The sequence below is a fragment of the Epinephelus moara genome, chromosome 4 (genome assembly GCF_006386435.1).
Source record: "Epinephelus moara isolate mb chromosome 4, YSFRI_EMoa_1.0, whole genome shotgun sequence".
Classification (NCBI taxonomy): domain Eukaryota; kingdom Metazoa; phylum Chordata; class Actinopteri; order Perciformes; family Serranidae; genus Epinephelus; species Epinephelus moara.
In genome coordinates, this window is record NC_065509.1 from 2418910 (window position 1) to 2442935 (window position 24026).

Consider the following 24026-nt stretch of genomic DNA (forward strand, 5'->3'; position numbering starts at 1 on the left):
GACAAGCAACAGATGAAGAACACCACATCCATCACTCGCCTGTTGCAGATGTTGGCATTGACATGGTCGCTTGCTTCCCATTCGATTATATGCACCTGGTTTGCCTGGGTGTAATGAGGCGTCTCTTAGATTTGTGGATCAGCACCACTGGCCCCTTGCTCTGTCGCATTTCATCTAGTCTAGCTTCCATGGTTTCAGACAGACTTCTTGCACTGAGAAATTACATTCCCAGTGAGTTTGCTCGAAGGCCACGGACACTGGCTGAACGATGTAAGTGGAAAGCCACAGAACTGCACCAGTTCTTATTATACACTGGTCCGGTTGTGCTGAGGGGTGTGCTAAAGCCTCAGAACTACGACAACTTCATGCTTTTATCAGTGGGTGTGTATATTTTGGCAAGTCCAAAATATTGTATTGAGCTGAATGACCTTGCTAACACTCTGTTGGTTTCCTTTGTTGAACACTTTGGCCAGCTTTATGGTGAGGAGTTTTGGGTGTACAATATTCATGGTCTGGTGCATCTCAGTGAAGATGTAACAATCCATGGCAATTTAGATCTTATATCAGCGTTTCCCTATGAGAATTTCTTAGGAAAATTTAAAAAATTGGTTCGGGGGCCATGCAATCCTTTGAGTCAGGTGATACGCAGATTATCAGAGATGGAAAGTGGCAGCTACAGTCCTGATGTTAAAGAGGCATCTCCTAAAGTGGATAAAGAGCATACAGATGGGCCAGTGCCAGAGTGCTTATCACAGCAAGTTCGTCAATTTAAAGTGTTCACTATTGATGATATAGTTGTGAAGACCAAAGAGAGAGATTCTTGTATCAAAATTGATAACAAGTTGGTTTTAGTCAAAAACATAGTTGAGGATAAAGGAATAGTGTACATTGTGGGCAATGAATATAAACAGGTGGAACACTTCTTTAAGTATCCAATTGACTCAAAGGAGTTGGGAATTTATGTGGTTTCTAGCCTCACACCAATCTCAAGTGTTTCATGATTGGAAAGAAGCTGCAGAAGTATGTGAGATTACCATTCCAAAACAAATTTGTCGTTGTTCCACTCCTGCACTGAGACTAATATCCCTTATCTTGTATTTTAGTTGGCTAAGGAATAGATAAGTTGAATAAGGATTAGGAATTTATGTGGTGATTGTCTCTCTGCAGATGTTTCATATTGTTGTCTTTGACAACACAAATGAGGTTGAAGTTGTGCCTTCAGTCTGGATAAAAAATGGAGAGTGCTTGTGGCCTCCAAATAAAACTGATGTGGCAAAAGCTGTAAAATCCCAAGAATGTCCTGGAGACGGATGGAAGCCCTATAAGGCCAGAATTATTTTCACATCACGTAAGTTAAATTCTGTGACCTCGACCTTTTAAATTGAACTAACAGTATGTCATGTGTTACTTAAAAATGTTTTTGTTTTTTGGTATTATTTTTCCAGATGACTACAATGAAGCTAGGCTCAAACTACCTCAAGCTGTCGACCACACCGACCTTGGAAGTGATGGAGGCGATTCACCAATTAAATTTAAAAGAAAAAGAATGTAGGTTTTGGGGTTGTTTTTTTATTAATCTGTGATGTATAACACTGCAAATAATTAACTTGAAATGAAATGAAATGATTAAATGTGTTGTTAGACGCAAGAACATTCTTTTCCCTGGGGAAGAGGATGACGACGATGAGATGGAAAGCACCCTGAAAGTAACTAAGTCAAAAAAAGGGTAAGAAGTTTCAACCCTCTTAAATTCTAATGTATTTTGTCACAGCAGATAAAGTACTAAGATTTGGTTTGTACTTCTGGACAGACTGGATTCATTGCCCAAAGCTCCGAAGATCCTTAGGCAGCACAACACTCCTGCATTAGACCCAGGGAAGCAAAACAGCCCCAAGCTCCACCCAAGTGGCCACAGCAGTCCTGACCTCTTCCCAAGTGATGACGACACTCCTGACCTCCACCCAAGTGGCCACAACACTCCTGACCTCCACCCAAGTGATGACAACACTCCTGACCTCCACCCAAGTGATGACAACACTCCTGACCTCCACCCAAGTGGCCACAACACTCCTGACCTCCACCCAAGTGGCCACAACACTCCTGACTTCCACCCAAGTGGCCACAACACTCCTGACTTCCACCCAAGTCGACACAACACACCTGACCTCCACCCAATTAGACACAGCACTCCTGAGCCACACCATAGTCAGCACTCCAGCACTACCAAGTTTCCTTCAAGCTGGCACACCAGCAGTGAGAGCAGTACACCGAGGCACACCAGCAGTGAGAGCCGTACCCCACGGCACACCAGCAGTGAGAGCCGTACCCCACGGCACACCAGCAGTGAGAGCCGTACCCCGCGGCACACCAGCAGTGAGAGCCGTACACCGCGGCACATCAGCAGTGAGAGCCATACACCGCGGCACACCAGCAGTGAGAGCCGTACACCGCGGCACACCAGCACTGAGAGCCGTTTTCCGAGGCACGACAGCACTGAGATCCATTTTCCGAGGCACACCAGCACTGAGATCCGTTCACCGAGGCACGCCAGCACTGAGATCCGTTTTCCGAGGCACACCAGCACTGAGATCCGTCCACCGAGGCACACCAGTACTTAGATATGTCCACCGAGGCACACCAGCACTGAGATATGGTCACAGAGGCAAACCAGCACTGAGATCCATCCACCGAGGCACTCCAGCACTGAGATCCCTCCACTGAGGCACGCCAACACTGAGATACGTCCACCAAGGCACACCAGCACTGAGATACATCCACCGAAGCATGCCAGCACTGAGATACGTCCACCAAGGCACGCCAGCAGCGAGATCCGTTCACTGAGGCACACCAGCACCGAGATTCGTCCACCGAGGCACGCCAGCACTGAGATCCATTCTCCGAGGCATGCTGCACCCCCTTCAGTCCCATCAAAGCACCCTGAGCCACACGAGACCGGGGCGCAGACATCCTGCCTGCAAACTTGTGAGTATTCACTAATGTTTGTCATAGCTATGTTTGTTTTTTAGTACGAATTATTTCACTGGCAAAATAATTCCTTCAGATAATTAGGAAATTAAAGGCTGTTAAATACTCAACCAACCAACATTTCATATACACCGACTGACTTAACAGAAATCACCTAAAACATTTTAAAACTTGTAAAAAAAATAATGGTCATATCAGTTACAACCTTGGAAATATTCCATGTAACAGAAATGTACTTATACATAGATCTACAACATTAAAGTGACAGTGCATTTAGAAATGACAAGAAAAATCGGACCCAATCATACATGAGTAGGAGTAGTATTAGGGCCTGATCAGAGAGCACTTTTTGCAGGTGCACCAGACTTCCTTTAAACTGAAACTAGTGCGCATGCGCCCGCGCGTGCAGCCTGTTGCAGTCGCTCCTGCTTGTTTTCTCGGTTTTCTTACTTTTTTGCTTTATTAAGTTTGGTATTTGTGCTGGCTTTTTGAGATTGTCATTTTGAAACTGCGCCCTCTCAAAACATGCTGATTGAGAGAGTTGTACTCGTTTTCCTCACCCTGGAATTACTTATTTCATTCGGACCCGGCACCATTGCGCAACAACTTCATGGCCGCATTGTTTACTCCAGAGATCAGCTGATTGCGCTGAGGCCGGCCGGCTTGGCGGCCGGAACATCGGAGATACCAGCTGAACTGTGGAGGAAAACACACAGAGGATGCAGGGGAGGAAGTAAACAGCGGCGGAAAAAAGCAGGGTTGAGACAACGGAGGCTTATGGAGAAGAGAAGATATAAGCCGTGTCTCCCCTCTCTCGTCATGGGCAACGTGAGGTCACTGGCAAATAAGATGGACGAGCTGACAGCGGTCGCCAAAAGTCAGAAGGAGTACCGGGAATGTAGTCTTATGTGCTTCACTGAGACATGGCTTCACCAGGACATTCCCGACAACAACGTCTCCATCAGCGGCTTCCAGACTGTTCGGGCCGACCGGGACTGCACCGAGAGCGGTAAGCGCAAAGGAGGGGGGCTTGCTGTTCTAGTAAATAACCGCTGGTGCAGTCCTGACCATATTTCCATTAAGGAACGTATCTGTTGCCCGGACATTGAACTGTTTGCTGTTGGACTCAGGCCGTATTATTTGCCCAGGGAGTTTTCACATGCCATTATTGTAACTGTTTACATCCCCCCCTCTGCCAACCCGACGTCGGCATGTGACGTCATTCACTCCGCCATAGCCCGCCTGCAGACTAAACACCCGAGTGCCTTCATAGCTATCTCGGGTGACTTCAACCATGTCACCATGGCAACAACATTGCCCACATTCACACAGTATGTGAGCTGTCCTACCAGAGAGGAGAGAACACTGGACTTGCTGTATGCAAACGCCAAAGATGCATACAGCTGCTCCCCCCTCCCCCCTCTGGGTAGGTCAGACCACAACCTGGTGCACCTCAACCCCTGCTATGTACCACTAGTCAAGAGCCAGCCTGCGACCATGAGGACAGTGAGGAGATGGTCGGAGGAGACTTATGAGACACTGCAGGGCTGTTTTGGTGTGACAGACTGGCAGGCACTCTGTGAGCCACATGGGGAGGACATCGACGGGCTCACAGAATGCATCACGGACTACATCAGCTTCTGTGTGGACTCCACTGTCCCAGCCAGGACTGTCCATTGTTACCCAAATAACAAACCGTGGGTAACAAAGGACATCAAAGTCATCCTCAACTCAAAGAAGAGGGCCTTCAGAGCTGGTAACAGGGAGGAGGTGAGAACAATACAGGGGGAGCTGAAGATGAAGATCAGGGAGGCTAAGGAGAGGTACAGGAGGAAGCTGGAGAGGAAACTCCAGCAGAACAACATGAGAGAGGTCTGGAGTGGAATGAGGACCATCACTGGCTTCAGGACCAACAACCACAGAGGAGTTGAAGGCAGCATGGACAGGGCCAATGAACTGAATCTGTTTTTTAACAGATTTGACACTGCTGGACCTGCCCATCCCTCCCCTGACTCTTCTGCTGTCTGTCTTGGTCAACCATCTCCCACTCCGCCCTCCTCCCCCACTCCTCCCTCTCACACCTCAACACCCTCCTGCTTGACCCCCCCTCCTCCTCCTCCTCACACCTCCTCTCCCCGTGGTCAGACTGACTGCTCTCTCCATCATGAGGACTACACCCCTCCCCCACGTGTCGTCACCTCCACAATGTGCTTCACTGCTGACCATGTGAGAAGACAGCTGATGAGACTCCACTCAAATAAGGCTGCAGGCCCTGATGGTGTCAGCCCCAGGGTGCTCAAAGCCTGTGCCCCCCAGCTATGTGGAGTACTTCAGCATGTCTTCAACATGAGCCTGAGTCTCCAGAGGGTCCCCTTGCTGTGGAAGACATCCTGCCTCGTTCCTGTGCCAAAGACGTCGCGTCCCAGTGGCTCCAAGGACTACAGACCCGTGGCATTGACCTCCCACATCATGAAGACCCTGGAGAGACTCGTCTTGGAGCAGCTCCGGCCCATGGTCAAGCCACTTTTGGACCCCCTCCAGTTCGCCTATCAGCCCCGACTTGGAGTTGAGGACGCCATCATCTACCTGCTCAACCGTGTCTACGCCCATTTGGATAAGCCGGCGAGCACTGTGAGGGTCATGTTTTTTGACTTCTCTAGTGCGTTCAACACCATCCGTCCAGCTCTACTGGGTGACAAGCTGACAGCAATGCAGGTGGATGCCCCCCTGGTGTCCTGGATTGTAGACTACTTGACTGGCAGACCACAGTATGTGCGCTTGCAACGCTGTGTGTCAGACAGAGTGGTCAGCAATACCGGGGCCCCGCAGGGGACTGTCCTCTCTCCCTTCCTCTTCACCCTCTACACCACGGACTTCAGCTATTGCACTGAGACCTGCCATCTTCAGAAGTTTTCTGATGACTCTGCTATAGTTGGATGTATCAGCAAGGGTGATGAGGATGAGTACAGGGCTGTTGTGGATAACTTTGTCACATGGTGTGAGCAGAACCATCTGCAGCTCAACGTGGCAAAGACAAAGGAACTGGCTGTGGATCTGAGGAGGACCAAGACACCGGTGACCCCTGTTTCCATCCAGGGGGTCAGTGTGGACATTGTAGAGGACTATAAGTACCTGGGGGTACACATTGACAATAAACTGGACTGGGCTAAGAACACTAACGCTCTCTACAGGAAGGGCCAGAGCCGTCTCTATTTTCTGAGGCGACTGAGGTCCTTCAACATCTGCCGGACTATGCTCAGGATTTTCTATGAGTCTGTGGTGGCCAGTGCTATCCTCTATGCTGTTGTGTGCTGGGGCAGCAGGCTGAGGGTGGCGGACGCCAACAGACTCAACAAACTGATCCGCAAGGCCAGTGACGTTGTGGGAATGGAGTGTGACTCTCTGATGGTGGTGTCAGAGAGGAGGATGCTGTCTAAGCTACGAACTATCTTGGACAATGTCTCACACCCACTCCACCATGTGCTGGTCAGGCACAAGAGTACTTTCAGTGGGAGACTCATACCACCAAGATGTACCACTGAGCGCCACAGGAAATCATTCCTGCCTGTGGCCATCAAACTGTACAACTCCTCCCTCTGAGTGGCCCTGCGACTTTTTCACACACTGCAATAATTTAATTTAACTTGTGCAATAACCCCATTCACCCTGACTGTATATATTCTGTTTGTGTAAATAATCTTGTTCAGTACAATATATATATATGTATGTATATATATTTATTTACGTTTATGTTTGTTAATAATTCCTGTTTATTTAACTATATATTTGTAAATACTATTGTTTAAATGTCTTATATTTTCACGTATCTTTCCTCTCTTGCAAGGAGCACCTGTAACATAAATAATTTCCCCTCGGGGATCAATAAAGTATTTCTGATTCTGATTCTGATTCTGATTTAAAAGCATACAATTAAAAAAAAAAAGAAAGAAAAGAAAAAGAGCAGCTTGCTGCATTTCTAAATTTGTATTTATTTTTATTTTTGCTAGGCAATGACTGAATCACCTGTCCTTTACCTAACCACTAATTTGCTGTGAAACTCACAGATTTGTACCAAGTAATTAAACATCACAAAAATGGACAGGCGGAGGGCACTTTGCTCTGGTTCTGATTGACCGTGAGAGGCTGTTCCCAAATACATGTAGTGACACAGGGAATTGAAGAAGAGGAGAAATCAACTGGTCCAGGCCTTGCCTGGATGGTGGTCATCTGATTGGACAATGGGGAAAAATGTAAATAACGGGTGCTTTTGGGTTCACGGTAGATAGCTGTGGTTGATAGATTTAAACTCTGACATCTGTGCATACATTCCTGGGCTGGCCGTCTGAATGCATACTGAGCATGCTCTTTGTGCAACTTTCACTCAGCCCTCTGCTAACTTGAATGTGGATTAAATAAGTTAGTCATGTAGCTCCTATAGGCTTTCCATATGTTATCAGACAATGTATCAAATTCCCAACTTCAGTAAATGACATTAGAGTCAAGGTGGCTTAATTAGTTTTTGTACTGTTTCTAATCTGTCTTCCTCACTCTTTTTTCTTCTCAGCCCTCCTGTATAATATATTAACAAAGCAGGAAATGATGATGGACCAACTGCGAATCATCTTTAAGACCCTACAGGTTATGAAATCGACTGATGAGGAAGAGATAGGCCTGGATCGAAATTTGTTGCCACTCAGAGATGTCAGTTCTCTTCAGAACCTGGAGGGGCAACTGCAGAGTAACCCTGACCTCCAGAAACAGTTGGTATGTTGGCACAGTGAACACATTTCCTTAAACTGAGTTGTCTAGCTTTTATCTTCCACAAATGCCTTTTTTCCCCATCATAAAAACCCTGGACAAACTTAAGCAATGCTATGAAACCTAACACAAAATAACAGTTTTCATTTAGCTTTATATATTGTAAAACTAACTTTAAAGGACAATACCAGTCTTAAATGACTTTTTGTCAACTGCCATTACAAGTGTTGATTGCAAAACTGTGCACCGAATGTTTTTTAAGCTTGGCATTATGGTGTAAGACAACTATCAAAAAGATGTGTGCATAATTTTAACCATTCATATTCACACAAATTCAAGTTTGTGGGTACGAGTAGAAAAGTGTTGAAGTTACGTCTCCGAGGTCACAGGCAGGTCACAGGGGAAAGTAATCGAACCGCGATTCCTCCAAATGCGCATGCTCCAAAGGCAAAGATGGCTGACGACAGCAGAGCGGGTGGAGCTGCCAGCTTATGTTGCGGTGTCCTATTGCTGTAGTCCTGTAAATCATTCTTTAGACCAAATAGTCTACATCAAGAAATTTCTGATGTAAGCCGCTAACAGCAGAGTTGGAACAGAAGGACATTTAGGTTTGACTCTGAGCTGAGAGTAAATGATGAAGGTATAGTGTAACTACAGGTGGTGCTGTGACTGGCTGGTAACTGAGGCCTGAACCACTGAATCATGTCTGATAAAAACAACCCAAATGTGTCTGTATTTTTCGTTTATTTTTCATTTTCATTTCTGCCACACTATCAACGCATGCTCATTCTTCCATACAGGTAGGCCTGCGTGTGGTTCTGAATAACAAGTAAATACATGCCATCTATAACTAGGTTGTAAATAAACCATAAACATCAAATATCAAATTAAATGAATAGTATTAAATACATCTGCATCAATAACCTGGAAAATAAGCCAACAGGTCACAAAGAGACAAACCAGGCATACAGTTAAGTACTCATACTGCCATCTACTGGTGGAGAGTCAGCTTAACCTACTTCCACTCTGTTTTGCTCAAGCAACAGGGCATTACGATGGAAACCCAGTTAAATACCACTGCTAACAGTAACAACTCTGCACACTAAGTAATTGCTGGTAATTGTTGGTTAAACTATATTGCGAACTGTATTGCACCAAAAAATGCAAATCATTAATCTAAAATTTTACTCATGCTGTGTAGATGAATCAAATACACAATATTAATGCAATCAATCCCTGTTTCCATTTGTCCATTTTTTGGTGTATTTATTTACTTATTAATTTGTCTGATTGATTAATTTATATTAATGTATTTTTTCTCAGATGTTACCCTGGTATGTCCTCGCATAATGTTAATGTTATAGAATGGCTATTGTATTCTCTTGGCTTTTACTTTGAAAGACCCATATGTACTTGGACTTCCGGGAAGCTAGATATTGATATATATAGATATTGCCACTGTCACGTATGATATTCCTAGTCTTTGATGATTACAATACTTGAATATTTAACTATTGCTGGAAAAAAAACTAATGAGATAATGTGATTTCAGGTAAAAACACTGGGTCTCAAAGGTGGGGTGGACATTTGTGAATGTGTTTGGAGGATCATGCACGCAATGATCACAAACTCCTTGGCGAAGAATATTAACATGAGATGAGTAAATGGAAAGATTGGCTTCCAGCGCCTACAGATACGAGATGTTGTTCTTGGTAAGTTGACCTTGATGCCAATAGAGTCATTCATATGTTTAAAGGTGTGTTCACACCGGACCTGTTTTTTTTTCTCGCTGTCGCTCTGTTTGCCCCTTTGATATCGCTTCATCGCTCAGTTGCAATCGCTCGTCAATGTGGCAGAAATCAACAGACTCGCTTTTTCGCTGTGATGTCATTAAAGCAATCAGGGTATTTTGGCGGGGGGGTTGCTTGACTATCATGACATGTCAGCATCATTAAAAGTATAGCTGCCAATTAAAAGCAACAATAGATGTAAAAACACACAGAAACAATGCATCTGTCTGAGCATTTATACCTCCGGCAGCGGCTGAAAATTATACATTTTGATACACACAGGTAGGCTATACATATTGCAAAACTCTGTAAAAGTAAAGTGTGTGTGTGTGTTGTTAGTATGTCAGAGAGGTGGAGTATCAATAAAAACAAAGTTTCCACTAATTATTTCGGTGTTTATTTTCTGTATTTTTCATTAAAATGCATAATATAACCAACAATATTATATTATTTATTATTGTAGAATGTATTTAGCAAATCACCACTGTCAACTGGAGACACGGCGCAGCAGCAGCAAAAAAAAAATTTCTGTATTATTATTTTTTATTTTATCATAACTTGCATTCATGTGTGCTTCTGAGCACACGGGCAGCATAAACAATGAAGTAACATATGATGGTCTGGCAGATTGTTGCGGTGCTTGGAGGCAGTTGACAGTGACAGTTTTGTCAGCAGCCATTTTTCTTCCTACCAGTAACCTATGGTTGAGGCAGCTACAGCGATAGATGCATTGGCACTGTCCGTGGTGCTTAACACTAGGACCGCCAGGATTACAGCGCCCCTCCAAGCACTGCAGTCCCGCCGGCTGGTGCGGTCACTGAGATTATATTTGTTTTTTTATCATTAACAAAATGGGTTTTTTATTGACCATATGAATGGTTTCGTTTTCAAATAAATATTTGGAAACGAAAATATATGCTTTGGTGTACTTTTACAGAGTTTTGCAATATGTCCTGTATGTATCAAAATGTATAATTTCGGTCGGTGGTATAAATGCTCAGAAGTCTAGCGTGTTTATTTTTCTAACTTATAGGCTTCAGAAAACATACAAGACACATTTTTAGTAAAAGTCATAGGAAGAGAAGCTTGTAGGTTTTATCTAAACAGAGTTATTTGCATTATTAAAATCGTCTTGGCGGTTCTAGGACAAGTGCACTTACATTGATCACTTCCATAAAATAAAACGAGAAATTGGAGAAGATTGAAAAAATTGTTAAAATTAAATTAGGGGACTGATCACAGATGCATTGTCTCTGTGTGTTTTTACATCTATTGTTGCTTTTAATTTGCAGCTATACTTTTAATGAAGCTGACATGTCATGACAGTCAAGCGACCCCCCCCCGGGATTCCGGGATTACGGCAGCCAATCAGCGTTGAGCTGCAAGCAACAGGACCCAGCAAAAAATCGCTCTGTTGCCCGAGCGATTTTTCTCTCGGGCGAATATATATGCTCAATCGCCCGTTTGCATTGACTTTGTATGTAACCTCGTCGCTAGCGAGAAAAAAAAACAGGTCCGGTGTGAACACACCTTTAGAGTTATTGATATTTGGGTTCTTAGAGAAGGAGAGAATGAAAACGGGAGGATAAGATGAGGAAAATGGAAGAGGAGAGAAGGGGAGGGGGAATAAGGAGAGGGGAGGAGAAAGGAAAGGGTGCAGGAAAAGAGGCAGGGCTCGAGACTGCGACCAAAATAGTCGCATATGCGACCTTTTTTTGGGAGTGAGAGCGAGTGCACGATCAAAGGCCCCTTTAGAAGTACCGCCGGTACCGCTTACATTCTTAACTAACGTCACTCAGCAGTAACGAAACATGAAGAGGACTATTGCAGATTATTATAAAATAGTGGTCCAACGGATCACTGTTGATCCGTACGGATCGCTCTCCACGGTTCGGAACACACATGGTCCGCGGATTGGTTGATGAAAAAAAAAAAAGGAGTTGCACGTGTTCACGTGGAGGGCGCATGTTCAATCCACATTAATTGCAGCGGTAGTCAGAGAAGAGGAACTTAAAAACCTCCTGCATCATTTATGTCGCATATATGAGGAGAGAAGGGGAGGGGAAAGGAGGGACATCTACATGTGTAGAGTGTAATTTTGCTTATCAGTTTAAGTAGTACCCTCATACTGGTTCATACCATCCTCATTGTGTTTTCCTGAAGAAATGGTGTCAAACTGTGTATTGTATCACATGGAGCCACACATGATTAAAAATTAAGTAGTCATATGCCTTCCTGGGGTCCATACATCCACCACGGAACCTGGGATGGGACATAAGACTGTACTTATTTTTAAATTGTGTGTGGCTCTGTGCGATACAGTGCTCAGATATGCTTTCTCCCGGAGCCACGCACACAGAGATCTATTCATCATTACGGCCGGGTTCCACCGGCTGCAAAGCGTCACGTCAGCGTAGCGTCACGGCGTATTCATTTGGGCTCCACTGACTGCGTACGGAAGCGACACGTAGAGAAGCCAGCAGGGTTGTTTACCGTTTGCTGAGCCGAGAGGCTGCATGTAGGCTGCATGAAATGTTAAAGCATTTTCCACCTAAGTTATTACATATATTTGAGTTATCTACAAGTTTACTGTACTGTTTGTCATCTACTCGCTTTTAAATGTCCGCCATGGACATTTACACAATGTCACGGATAAACATGGGTAAATGCATGAAAAAAAAGCCATCACATATCACCTCTGATAATGGTTTATTCATTTAAAAACACATTGTGCTCGTTTAGCACACTATTTCATGTAGCTTTTATCTGCTGGAGGGTCGCGTAGGGGAGCGTAGCGCGACAAAAATAGAAGAGCCGTGTAAAATAGAGAGTTGTCGCGCGACAGACGGGGGTTGTCACACCGCTCCCGTTGCCGGTGGAGCCGCTGCAATTGATTAACAGGGGGGCGAGCTGCTACGGGACTCGCGCTGCAGACGTGTTGCGCCGCTGAGCCCGGCCAGTACGGTCCCTCGCCGCCTCCTGCGTGCCTCGCTCTCAAATGACTGTGCATACTTGTTGTAGACTTGTGATACGCAAGCTTTGCCTCGCAGAGTTTGCACTGCACCTCATTTTCGTTTATTTTGTCGAAGTTGTTCCATACGGAACTTTTTGATGACTGTAGTAGTCTCTGCATGTTTCTCTTGTTTGTAGAAGAGCATCAAACTAGCTGGTAGCCCATCTCACACCGCTGTAGCAATCCTATACTGCCCTCGTGCGGTTAGGAGCTGAATTGCATGTCAAATAAAGGGGGGAAATAAGACGGCAAATAGTAATAGTCGCATGAAAAAATCGATTTTTCAAAATAAAACAACTATTCGAAAATTCGAAAATCGTGACCCATCCCTAATATGAACGTGAAACTCGGATGAAAACACTCATTCTGACCGCAATGTTTGGATACTTCAGTGCGCCTGTAGTTTTCCACCACAAGAGTGGATCCTGTTCGGCTTGTAGTGGTGTCTCATTCTGGTAACGTTTCATCTCTTCTTCAAAAAGGGTAGGCAGGGAGGCAGCAGGTGCACCACTCTCCGTGTATGTCTCCCCGAACAGGTCACACATCACGGACAGTGCAGTGGGTGGTGTTGGCGCAGCGGGCTCCTCCGTCTGTGCCTCTCCCTCCGTCTCTCGCCGGAATTCCACTGGATGCGGATCCGTTGCGGAACGGCTGCGCTAGTTATCCGCTGCGTGCACAGATGCAACCACCACGCATCTGGTGGAATTTGGGGGTCTGCGTCCTTCTCTGGCCCGGCTTTTGCACGAGCCATTTCTGCCCAAAGGGGATTCGCCGTGATACACAACATTATTGATAGTATTAATTAATTATTAATGATATTCGAATTATCGAATTTGGGTTAGAACTTATAAAAAATATATATATTCGAATATATTTCGAACTTCAATTTTTTTTTGACAGCCCTAGAGCCTGGTAGGAGGATGGTGCCAGCTCATTACTGGACTGATCTGCAAAATTACAGTCCCTATGTGTAGATGTCACACCAGAATGTCAATTGGACCTGGGTTCTATTTTAGTGTAATTGTACAGTAGCCACATTAGGTGGATATACAAAAACTAAATTTCCTGTGTGTATGTATGTTTTAGCTGCTGTGAGGTGTAATCATCTGACGTCTGGGGCCATAGACCAAGTAATTGATTCCACCGTCAAAAGATGGCTACATCTGGCCCCAGATAGAGATGGTGGCAGGAGACAGAGGATGAAGAGAAAAGAGTGTGAAGAGAGTACAACTGGCTAATGGAATGAAAGGTGGCAAAGACGTTCAGGAGTTGTGCGCAGCAGAGTCCAGCTGGTTTGTAGACTGAAGCTTTTTTTGTCCATATTCATTCATTACACATACTGTACAGTGCTGACAGGGGAGGAGGGGAAGGAGGAGGTGAAAGGACATGAGAAGCAGGGAGGAGAGGAGGGGAGTAAGGGACTGCAAAATGTGATAAATGTCTGATAAATGTGTTTTGTACTGATGTGAAAATTGAATAAATATTTGTTCATAATACTGTCATCGTTAAGGCATTTTTTTCATCTGGGCCAAATATGGCAAGTGTGTATTAAAGAAGTGGCTTGGTTAAGATTTAGTTGAGGCTGACATCTGGAACCAGTGCTGAAACTTGTCTGGTCCAACATAGGGCCAGAAGAGGGCCAGCTATGGTCATACAGGTGGCTGACATTCGGAACCAGTGCTGATACTTGCCTGGTCCAACATAGGGCCAGAAGAGGGACAGCTATGGTCATACATGTGGCTGAGATATGGCTATGTCATGGGCCATATGTGGCCCGTTTCTGGCAACCAGATTTGGACCACCCGTGGACCGTAATTCATTGCGGTATGTGGGCCGAGTGTAAGTGAGATGTGTGGCCCACCACTGGGCCAGACCAATTTTGCTATGTGGGCTGGGAGCTCTAAATGGCTCAGAGCCGTGTGCAGAACTGTGGCGATGGCGTCCTCTGTTGAACGGTTTGCCCTGTAGGCAAACTGGTGAGGGTCAAAGTTCCTGGGGAGACTGGCTTTGAGGTGTTGAAGGACGAGCTTCTCAAAGCACTTCATTACTACAGATGTCAGTGCTACCGGTCTGTAGTCGTTGAGGTCCTTGATGGTTGTTTTCTTCGGCACTGGGATGATGGTGGCTGCCTTTAGACAGGGCGGGACTTCAGCTAGAGACAGGGAGGTGTTAAAAATCCCTGTCAGGACTCCTGCCAGCTGGTCAGCACAAGAATGAAGCACTTTGCCCAGTACTCCGTCCGGTCCAGCAGCTTTCCTCGGGTTAATCCCCAGCAGAACACACCTCACCTGATGGTCCTGGTGGGTGAGAGTATGGGGACTGGAGGGTCGTGGTCGGGACATCAGCCGAGTTGTGGAACCGGACGCCTCGAAGCGAGCGAAGAAGTGGTTTAGTTCTTCTGCTAGCGAAGCATCCGTGCTGGCTGCTGCAGCTGGTAAGCTGCCTTTATAGTTCGTCAGCTGCTAGATGCCTTGCCACAACCGCCTTGAGTCGTTGTCCTCTAGATGTGACTCCACTTTCCTCCTGTACTCCTCTTTGGCTGCTTTGATACCTCTCCTGAGATCAGATCTTGCCGCGCTGTACAGAGCTCTGTCACCAGACTTGAAGGCCGCATTTCTGGCCCTCAGCAGAGCCCTAACAGCAGGAGTCATCCAGGGTTTCCGATTTGGGTAAATCTGGACCCTGTTGCTCACAGTGACAGTGTCTGTACAGTGCTTAATATATGATAGTACAGTGTCAGTGTGTACCTGAAGCTCTGGGTGTTCAAAAATCTTCCAGTCTATGTTCAGGAAGCAATCCTGTAGCTGGTCGAGAGCTCCCTCAGGCCAGGTTAGTACTGTCTTTGTCTCTGACTTAACTTTCTTCCTGAGGGGGATGTAGGCAGGGACAAGGAGCAGGGAGAGGCGGTCAGACATGTCCAGATGGGGGAGGGGTACAGTTTTATATGCTTGTTTCAGGTTGGAGTAGACCTTGTCTAACGTGTTTTCCCCTCTGGTGGGATAGTGCACATACTGTACAAATCTGGGTAACACAGATCTTAGACAGGCTCTATTAAAGTCTCCAGCTACAATGAAAGCTCCATCTGGGTGATCCCGCATCTGCCTGGTGATGATGTCATGCAGGAGCGAGAGGGCTATGCTAGCGTTAGCATCGGGTGGGATGTAAACAGCTGTTATGACTACCACTGTTAGCTCTCTAGGCAGATAGAAGGGCCTGCACACGACTGAGATAGCCTCCCAGTCCGGGCAGCAGTGGGTGTGAATAATTCTGTCGTTTGTGCACCAGTTGTTGTGTGTGTAGATACACAGTCCCCCTCCTTTGCTCTTACCCGAGTCCGCGTTTCTGTCATGGCGGTGTAGGCTCCGGCCCGGTAGCTAAACAGTGGCATCGGGGATGAGCGGATGTAGCCACGATTCTGAGATAATGATCACACAGCAGTGCCGAATTGTGTTGTTACTCGCCAGCAGTAGCTGTAGTTCGTCTGTCTTGTGGACGATGGATCTGGCGTTAATCAGGAAGATGCTTGGGATCGGTGGTTTGTGTGGCTGCCGTGCTAACCTGGCTAGCGGTCCCGCTCTACAGCCCCTTTTCTCTCCACCGGCAACGCCTTCTCGTCAGCCCGATAACAAGCCAGGGAGAGCCCGGTGTTCTGGCTATTTCCTCTGGGATATTGTGCGACCGCTGAAACTCGCTCGTAATCACTGTCTGACTCGTAAAACCTACAGCCCGAAGTTCGGATTGGGTGTTGGAGAGTTTGTTTCCATTCACACAGTCGCACTCATACAAAAACACCCACACAATAGTAAATAAAATGCACCATAACAGGGAGCTATGAGCTGCTGCGTCCACACGCGCCGCCATCCTGAAAACCCTCTCACTACTTTGTGTCTCCAGCTAACAGTGACTAAATCATCATGTTTAAAGGCGCAATGGCAGTTTTCTGCAAACTGTTAACAACAACTGTTGACCGGAAGCCTCAAGTTCACAGCAAAAACATCAAGATACAGCCTGAGATGAAATGAGTGCATCAAAATAAAAGCACCTGGGGTTGCGGTTTGATTTATTTAATTGTAACAATACTCTATTTTTCTTTATTATAACAGTAGTTTATTTAACTTTATTCTAAAAGTACTTTATTTCACTTTTTTATAGCATATTTTTTCTTTACTTTATTATAACAGTACTTTATTTAACTTTATTCTAACAGTATTTTATTTAACACTCATCCTATCAACTGGGGTCCCCGCAGACCCCAGAGGTATACCTTTTGTCATATCTTAAAGGTGCTTTATTCAATCATGCCAGTTTTTTATGACTTTGTCAGTCATTCTGTTCCAAATGGCTTCATATCATTGTTTTGTGTTTCTGTTGTAATCTGTGCTTTTTAAAAACACAAATATATTGGGGTCCCCGGGGACCCCAGTAAAAAGCACTCATTTTCGCCTGTGCAGTTGGAACTATTTATTGACTTCATGTTTGCCATGGGTCCTTAAAGTATCACACACTATCAGGAGGGGTTGGGGCCATTTTTAAGGAGACAGCAATAAAGACAGGAGACCCAGATTTCCTCATGTGCTCTACTGAAGACCATAAATCTTGCTCTTCCTAAGGTAAGACGATGTTCAAAGTCAGAAATACAATGCATAAATTCATAATAAAGTGTTTCATGACTATCAGATTAATTATTTATGTTCTATTATTCAAGATAAGACTATAAAATAGTGTGTCATGACTCATGCATGTGACTGACATACAGTCAGAGCATAATCAGGACATGGTCAGAGTGTGGGGAAAAAGCAAATGTGGTGGCGGCTGTAGCACAAAGGTAGAGTGGGTTGTCCACCAATCAGAAGATCAGTGGATCCATCCCTGGCTTCTCCAGTCTGCATTTCAAAGTATCCTTGAGCAAGATACTGAACCCCAGTTTGCTCCCGATGATGCTTCCATCGGTGTGTGGGTGTGTTTAAAAAAAAAATAAAAATCTGAGTAGCAGGTGGCACCTTGTATTGTGGCCACCAGTGTATGAATGTGTGTGTGAATGGGTGAATGTGACTCATAGTGTAAAAAGCGCTTTGCACTATACAAATGCAGTCCATTTACCATATCAATTTTTGCAGGTGCAGAGAGGGGGGTGGAGGGTATGCAAGACAGATTTGAGGTTTGCACTGTTTCTCATAGCTCCAGGATGTTTGGCTGTTTTTTAGGCAACAATGGCAAGCAGATCAAGATTAGCCGGATTTACTGCTGCTTAAGTTTTGAGACAAATTCTAAATGAGGAGAGTTCTGAAGAGACTGATGATTCAGGGCTTCTGAATACAGTGACACTGAAAATGCACCTGAAGCTCAAGTGGAGAATACTGCATACTGGCTGCTGATGCAGCCACACTCCAAGCCCTAGTCTGAGCAGCAATAGCCATCATGGAGTGAGGAAAACTCCACCTGCTGCTATGGACATCCAACATTCGGTTGGAAAATCTACTTGCCCTGGGCACAGCATTAGCCAAATTGTGTGCTATAACTTTCGGAGTGTGCAATGTTCATGAGTTCTATGGCAACAGTGTTCATTTATGTTACTGTTCGAACTGAAAATTTGAAATTTGAATTACAGTTATTCAACATTTATTGTTCACTAAGACCAAGGTCTTTTGTAAGTGTACTTTTGTTTTGAAAGACAGAATTAAAAATGGGTTGGACTTAGGGATGTCCCGATCACATTTTTTTTGCATCCGAGTCCTTTATTTTGTAACCGAGTCTGATACCGAGTCCGATCCGATACTTTGCAAAGCATTAAGAAAGAAAAAAAAAAGAATGCATCCAAGTTGTCCCATAAGGTTTGTTTTTTATTTAAATAGTGTCCAAAAAGCTTATCGGTGGTTCAGCAGCACAAAATGTAATCAAATTCAATATCTTCTTTTTGTCTTCAACAAGCAAAATAGGCCTATATCTTTTGTAGCGGTTTGACACATGAAACAAATATTTTTCTTGTACTCAGTCAAACCCCACAAAGAAACCATAAAACCCATAAAACAGGTCCCTTAACACCAAAATTAAATTGTTTTTACCTGGTTTCTGTAGAACAAAAGAGTTAAACTATACTATACAAAAATACAAATACAACAGTAATTAGTTTCAAGAAAGTATATATTTTTTTCACCAAAGAAAAGAAATGTTCTGTTTCGTTCAGTCAGTTCAATCCAGTTCAAACAAAAAACTCCACTCCGGGATTTCCAAATAACATATCACAGTTCAATCCACACAGTTCACTAAACAAAAGAAAACTCCACCCCAGGTTTTTCCGCAAACAAGGAGATAAAGAAATCCACTGTTTGCTCTGATTCAGTTCAGTTTCAAAACAATAAATCAACCCAGCCCGAAGGTTCCAAATAAGGAATAATGACACGAAAAGTAACCCCCGGCCAACTCACGGGACCGTGGGTGAACGCCGTAACACTCCGGTGTTGTTTTGGGTGTAGAGGCTCCATAGGATCCCTTGATATCCGTGGTGGGGAGTCTGAGGTGAGGCCAGTGGCCGGATGGATTATATTCCACAGGGAAACGCACCTATTTCGCAGACTTTGAGCGGTGTAAAATGCCGTGGTAGGGCAAATACGCAGAGGACTTATGGCTCATTTCTCACTTGCTGGCGTCTCTCGCCATACTGCCAGGAGTGGCATTATGTAGGGGCTGGTCTACCTGGGCTCAGCTGATCGAGCCATCCCACTGGCCGATAGCACCGGTGGGTGTGTCTGGAGGTACCTCAGTGAATGGAGGTGAGCAAGCCATCAGCTGACTGTCTTATAAAAAAATATATTTATAAAATATACAGGATCGACACACTTTATACATTGGAAAGTGAAGGCAACAATGAACAACATAGATGAAAAACCTGGCCATTGTTATTGTTTTGATTCCTCCGATCTTTTATTACCAATTTTTGTAAAAATAACGTGATCAGCGCCGATACCCGATCCGAGGATATAGTTGGACTGTGGGTTCATTTTAGCTATTTTACATTGAGGTCAAAATGACCCCAGTTGGTTTCACCATATAAATATAACACAAATTCCTGAAATCTAAGTGATACCAGAATCAAAGGAGGGTAATTATGCTTTTAAATACTAATGTGTATTGCACTTGGGATAAAAGCTGCAATTTTTATTAAAGAAAATATCTATTTTCGTTTCACAATATATGCAAATTAATTGCAACTTTTCTAAAATGATAATAATAATAATATGTTTTTTTCTTTCAAATGGCCTTAATTACATAAGTAATAATGTCCTGACAACAAATAAGTTAACATTTTGCTATGATGGTTGTTTCCTACAGTAGTTTATTCTTGGGGTCCCTGGGGACCCCAGTCGGTACTTACTGTATGTAAAATATGTTGGTAGGATGAGGGTTAATGTTATTTTAACAGCATTTCATTTAACTTTATTCTAACAGTATTTTTATTTAATGTTACTTTACAGTCTTTAATTTAACTTTATCTTAACAGTAACTTTATTATGACAATAACAACTTTATATATCATAATTGTAACTGTAGTTCATTTAATAATTTTGTATATTAGTAGTCCACAGTACTTTAGAGGACATTTTGAAATATCATAACATATATATAGTGTGTCATGATATAGTCTAAAAACATTGCAGTATTACTTTCAAGCCATATCGCCCAGCCCTAACATGACATATTTACAAAGAGACATCTAATTGTACAAATTATAACGCATTTAGGGTGGCTGTAGCTCAGGAGGTATGTGGTCCCTGACCCTTAAGTCTGCATGTTGAAGTGTCCTTGGGCAGGTGAGCAGGTGACACCTTGCATGATAGCCACAGACACCAGTGTATGAATGGCTGTGTGAATGGCTGAGTGGTACCTATTTTGTAAAGCACTTTGAGTGATCACTAAGCAGTATGTAAATACAGCCCTTTACCATTTATTGAAATGCCAAGTCACAAGTCACATTAAGGAATTTTGTCTTTGTGGATAGCAAAAAAACATTTGTAAATTGTGGATTATTTGTGGACAAATTTTCCATTTTGTGCTCCAGTACTGATAAGTTGTCAAGAAAAGATTAACTGCCAGTATGTTGTTCATTCCATTAAATACTTGGTACTACTAATACTATGGGGTGTATTTAGTATGCACCTTGTTGGGATTGCCAGCATGTACATTATCTGTGTTTCTTAAGTGTCCTGCAGTATGTGCAGTCATTTCCTCTCTTTATCAGTGGCTGCAGGGAGATGGGTGTGGTGGTGCCCATCTCAGTTGCTGGTTCAAATCCACGGGTTAGGTCAATTGGCGACTCTAAATTGCCCATAGGTGTGAATGTGACCATGAATGTTAGCCATGCGATAGTCTAGCAACCTTTCCAAGGTGTATCCTGCTTCCTGCCCAATGACAGCTGGGATCAGCTCCAGCCCCCCTATGACCCCTAACAGGATAAGTGTTACAGAAATGATCAAATGACTGAATGCAGGAAGATGCTTTTGGCCTCCAAGATTTGTCTCTCAAAATGCACAAACACACGAACATGAACAGTTGGCTCAAGTGCTCATTTCACTTATTAACTACACTTCTCATCTTAATCACATTAGTGAATGTCATGGCCAAATGGCTGCATACTGCCATTGCTCTTGTTCTGCTGCATCTTGTTTCATGTACTGATGAACAACATCAAAGCAACATTAACCATCCAAATAACCTGAAAATATGACTTGTTTGTGTGACAGTATGAGTATAAACCAGTGCCAGGATTTCACTTCCTTCTTGCCATTAACTTGGTAGTTTTTAAATCTTAAGATTTCCACCAAGAGGAAGGAGATCTGATGATGAGGCAAGAGAGAGCTATTCAGAGGCCCTACCCTCCTGTTCCTGTATCAAAATGCTTGGTTGTAGTGATATACAGTCCTGTATGGGCATACACGCACGCATAAGCAGAGGCACACACAGATACACACTTCCACAGACAAAGGATGCAGCTGTCATCTGTATTCTGTCAGGGAGATGGCAGATAGAGAGCATATCACTGTTTTGTTTTCACTGAAAGAAATGAAATATGGGCTCTACTTTTATCAGCCAGTTTATTTGTCCACAGTATAAACAGGTTGTTCAACCTTCAGAAGTTTCTCTTCTACTGTCCTAAGAAATAGAGGGCCTTAACCCTTTGAACTCTGCTACTACATTACCACCTGGCAGTAAAATTATTACTTTCATTGATGTTGTTGTAAGCTACTGTCATTACTGTCTGTCCTGCATCTCTCTCTCTCTCTCTCTCTCTCTGTCTCTCTCTCTGTCTCTCTTTCTGTCTCATTGTGACATACGGATTGCTGTTAATTTATCATGTTGATCTGTTCTGTACGACATCTATTGCACGTCTGTCCATCCTGGAAGAGGTATCCCTCCTCAGTTGCTATTCCTGAGGTTTCTACCGCTTTTTCCCCCCCGTCAAAGGGTTTTTTTTTTGGGGAGTTTTTCCTTATCCGCTGTGAGGGTCCTAAGGACAGAGGGATGTCGTATGCTGTAAAGCCCTGTGAGGAAAACTGTGATTTGTGATATTGGGCTATATAAATAAAATTGATTGATTGATTGATTGAAATAAACTGTGTATTGTGTTCATTTTTCATTCATCCACACCACTCCACTTCCACCAGTGGTAGTGTGTTGCTCCTTCCTGGTGTATCTTGGGGAGTCTATAGACGCCTGGGATCGCCTCACCAGGGTACAGTCGATAATACAGTGGTCTGTCAATGATTTTGTCCTTTTCCAGTTTTTGTAGCTAATCTATGACTTTCTTTTTGTAGCCACTGGTAGGATCACGCCTCAGTGTTTTGTATGTGGCTGTCTCACTGAGGAGAGCAGTGATTTTGGCATGGTAGTCCGCTGTCTTCAACCATCACCACTTGGCATCTCCCTTTGTCTGTCCCCAGTGATGCCAGGGCCTTTTTTTTGATGGTGAGGTTGGAGGGTGGTGTTTTTGCTCCAGCGAGAGCGGCTGATACCTTTAATCTCAGTTGTTCTGCCTCTGTGTCTGCCAGCTTGTTGTTTCTGATGGCTGACTCTGTTGCTGTGATAAGATCTACTACCGGTATCTGTTCTGGTTACGGCAAAGTTCAGTCCCTTGGCCAGGACATCTTTTTTGAGTGAGCTTTCTGTCTGATAAGTTATTTTACCCACTTATCATGTATGTCTGGATGTGCTGTGTTGTGATCCTTGTTTCTCCAGGTCAGTACGTCTGTTCTATTGGAGATGTTATGATGAGACTGTAGTGTCAGGAATTTTGGTGTCTGCAACACTCCAAAGGCAACGAACGACAAAGTCTGTGCCTTCTCAACAAACTTGCAGACATCTTCCAGGACTTCCCTGGGTAGAAGTGCTGTCAGTTCTCCCAATATCTGTTCCATCTTGGATTTAAGTGCATCGATGGTGAAGTGAATCTGTCTCACTCTCTTGTTGAGTAGCTGGTTCTGAGCCCTCTGAAGGATAGTTGCAGCCATGTGTCCTTTCACGGTGGAACCCAAGCGTAGGCTGTTAGGGATGATCCTGTGTTGCCTGCATCTCAGATTGAAACACAGGTGGTTCCTGTAATCAACCATCTTCCTAGATGTTCTTTCAAATTCCCGTACCAGTCAAAGGGCATTCTTACCAAACTGAATGGCAACTTGTGGGTGAAGATTCTCAGTCATCCAGGTCATGGTACTCGTAAGTGCAATATCGTAGGCAACTGGACTTGCTTGCGTTTCTTGAAGACGTTTCACCTCTCATCCAAGAAGCTTCTTCAGGTCTAAATGACTATGATACGATGGCTTGTACCTGGTGGGATAGTTCAGGGCTTGTGCCCTTTTCTATCCATTGATGGTGCTGGTGGTGGCGGGAGAGGTGGGAGGAGCAGGACTCTGGAGGGAGGAGGGCGCATGTGGGGCAAGGCATGAAGGACAGAGAGAGAGAGAGAGAGAGAGAGAGAGGAAAGAAAACAGGACAAGAAAACAAACAAAAACAAAACAATGTATAGTGCATGTTGTGTTAAATTTACATTGGTGTGTGTGTGTTCTTGTGTGTTTAGTGCAGGCCTGTGTATATAACGTGCAATCTACATTGTGAATAGTGTGATATCTACATTGGTGTGTGTGTGTGTGTTCATGTGAGCATGTGAGTGGTTGGTGTTGTAGTGTTTCGTGTACTCAGTTACTCAGGTCATGGGGGGTTTGGAGGTGGGGTGGTGTTGGTCAGTTGGAGGATGAATGACAGGGGTGTGTTGGTTATGAGGCGAACTTCCTTGATGGTCTTCTGCAGGGTTGTTGCAGTCTTGAGATATTTCAGGGCTGTGGTTTGGTGACGTTGTCTTATGGTCTGGATGCTTGTTATTGAGTGTATTTAGTGGTTACTGATGAAGAAGGGGAGTCTATGGGCCAGTTTTAGTGCTTTGTTTTGTATTGTCTGTAGTCGTTGTAATTGGTTGTCAGAGATGGTGATCC

At 44.2% G+C, this 24026-nt stretch overlaps 1 pseudogene; it reads right to left on the reverse strand.

Annotated features, from left to right (window-relative positions):
• Positions 1-22174: 22174 nt before the first annotated feature.
• On the reverse strand, positions 22175-23246 carry LOC126388609 (uncharacterized; annotated as a pseudogene).
• Positions 23247-24026: the final 780 nt, after the last annotated feature.